Here is a 2,868-nt window from a genome sequence, read left to right as displayed (position 1 = left end):
GGCCTCAAGTGATCTGCCTGCCTTGACCTCCTAGTGATTTTGTTTGTTTGTTTTAATGGGAAACAACTCATCTATACTCTCGTCCCCCATATTTCCATTCCACCGCCAAGGAGTGATCATATGACCCCAGACTGACCAGAGTCACTGTGATAGTTTTAGAGATAGGCACATAATCCAGTTTGTGCTATTGAGATTCATGCTCAAGAATCAATAGTTTGTTGCTAAACTGTGTTAAATGAAATTTACAGGAGGCCATTGGGTGGAACTGAGCTCTTCTTGCACTAGGCTTAACAGAGAAAACCAAAATGGAGTTACTCATACCGAAGTTTCCACCAAGCCAAAACTAAGCTATTCATCTGATCTTCCAAGAAATCAGGCAAGAAAGAGATAATAGCCAAATCCCCAAACAGGCCTGTTTTGGGAAGCATGATGAGGCAGCCCCCTCTGCTTTAACCTTTATAAGGAAAGTAACTTTGTAACAACCAATCAGTTTTTGTTCTGTTTCTGCATTCTTCAGCCATTTTCTGCTTATAAAGTCAAATTTCTCAGCTCAACTCATCTGAACACTCATTCTATCTTATAGAATGGGTTGTTACCCAATTCTAGAATTGCAAATAAAAACCAATTCGACCTTTAATCTAAATTTGTTGTAATTTTGTCTTTTGATAGCTGATAGAAGATAAGCTTGAAGGAGCTGTTATTCACCTTGCCTTAAGGGGAGACACTGTGTGAGAATGAAGTCACTACTGAAGACAATGAAATCAAGAAATGGAGAGAGATTCCACAACACCTAACTTAGGCACCTCAATCCAGCTATGTCTGAAATCCTTACATAAATACTTTTAGTTATATGCCACTAAAGGTCTCATCTTTAAACTTCTGGCTCACAAATGCCAGTCTAAGATGGAAGATTTACTATTCCCTAGTAAGATGAGAAAAATTTCATTTACAAGACTTCTTTATTCTGAGCTTATATCTTTCCTAATTTTTGGTATTAGAGTATTTATGAATTGATGGTGATAATGGATAACAATTGTATTTTACCAATTGTCCTTAATAGAAAATTAGAAAGTTAGTCCAAAATAGAAAGTAGTCAGGCATGGTGGCTCATGCCTGTAGCCCCAATACTTTGGGAGGCTGAAGAAGGAGGATCACATGAGCCCAGGAGTTGAAGACGAGCCTGGGCAAGATGGTGAAACCCCATCTCTATAAAAAATTTAAAAATTAGTCAGGCATAGTGGTACATGTCGGTAGTCTCAGTTACTCAGGAGACTGAGAAAGGAGGATCACTTGAGCCCAGGAGGTCAAGGCTGCAGTCAGCTGTGATTGTGCCACTGCACTCCAACCTGGGCAGCAGAACAAGACCTTATCGAAAAAAAAAAAAAAAAGGAAAGTTGGTGGGCCCTTTATCTATCCCTCCATTAAAAAAAATTAGGTCATTTTGTAGGTCATAAGCATGATGATTGGTTTTTCATGCTCATGTGTGAGATGTACCTCCCTCAAATCTTGCTACAACATTGGTCATGTACCAATGTTTGACACTAAAAAAAAATTATTGGCTTGTAAAATAAAAGCCTTCTATAAACTACAGTGTGTTTAAAATACTATATTTGGATATTTTTAAAAAGAACAAAATTGTGGTCACTTTATTTCTTTGTTTATTTATTCTTCATCTGATTCCAGAAAGGATTTAAGGAAACTCACTCAATTCCTTTGATCTAGTGCCCAGGATGGACTTCACCCCAAAGAGCTCACATGGGACAATCTAAAAGGAAGTCAGAGATGCCTTTTCTCCCTCCTCCTGCGGGATGAGCATGGATCCAAGGGGTGACTTTCTTTGCCTCCTCCCTGAAACTCTGCAAGGGGAGGCAGGCAGCGTAACAGCAGAAACAAGCAATGCCTTTTCTGTTTTGCTCTTCCTGGGTTGCTGGCCACCTATCCCTTAATGGCTCCAGGCCCTGCTTCTTAGGTGATGCTACACCCCACCTGCAGCAGGGCCTGGTGGGGTGGGGGTGAAGGGGTGCAGGAAGTATGTGAACAGAATGAAGGTGGGAGAAAGGATTCACGAGTAGCAGCGTGGTGAGGGAAAGCATAAGAGACAGTGGGGGTAGGGGAAGCCTTTATAAGTAGTGAGATTTAACTTCTGGGAGCAGGGAGAGAAGTGATGTTTGCTTAGGCGTTTGCTCAGGGGGAATGTTTACTCATGGTTAAACCCAGAATGCAGTTAGTGTTAAAGTAGAAATGAAGCTGCATTCCAGGCAGGAGGTGGGCATGATGGAATACAGGGTGTGTGTTGAGTGTGTGTATGAGACAAATTGTGGTACCACATGTGTAAAGATGATGCTCTAGACACAGGAAGTCTAACTTCTCCAGTTCGGATGGCAGATTTGTACCAAGTCATGCTGTCCTACTTTCTACATCCTTGCTTTTGAGACGGCTGGTTGGGTTTAGGGGTGTTTTCTGTGGCCATGGAAAAAGTGAATCTTACTGGCTCACTTATTAATAGACTCAATGTGGTCTGGATGCTACACTGTCTTGGACCTGTGCTGAGTTAGACTTCTAGCACATCGAGATCATAAATCAGGAAACTGAGCATGCACACACACCCCCTTACTTTCAAGAGATGCAGTTGCTAGAACCAGGTGGGCTCTTCCCTGCCACAGAGCTCCTGGGTTTGCTATTTGAGTGGCTGCAGCTGTGTCTGGGAGGCTGGTGCTCCTGCCTCATCCCGGGCCCCAAGAGGACGAGGATGCCCAGGTCTATAGCCATGGCTTGGGCAGTTGCAGCAGCACCTGGGGAGCTCCTGCCCCAACTCGGAAAGGATGGGACTCCCACTTGTCCCTGGCTCCCGCTGGCTCTATGGAGCTT

At 43.1% G+C, this 2,868-nt stretch overlaps 1 non-coding gene across 1 annotated transcript; it reads left to right on the top strand.

Moving 5' to 3' along the window:
• Positions 1–1,435: 1,435 nt before the first annotated feature.
• On the top strand, positions 1,436–1,541 carry LOC112426059 (small nucleolar RNA U13). The gene has a single exon (XR_003017324.1). It is a non-coding gene; the product is annotated as a small nucleolar RNA U13 (small nucleolar RNA).
• Positions 1,542–2,868: the final 1,327 nt, after the last annotated feature.

Source organism: Macaca nemestrina, chromosome 9 (genome assembly GCF_043159975.1).
Source record: "Macaca nemestrina isolate mMacNem1 chromosome 9, mMacNem.hap1, whole genome shotgun sequence".
Lineage (NCBI taxonomy): Eukaryota > Metazoa > Chordata > Mammalia > Primates > Cercopithecidae > Macaca > Macaca nemestrina.
This window is presented reverse-complemented; position numbering and strand designations above follow the sequence as displayed.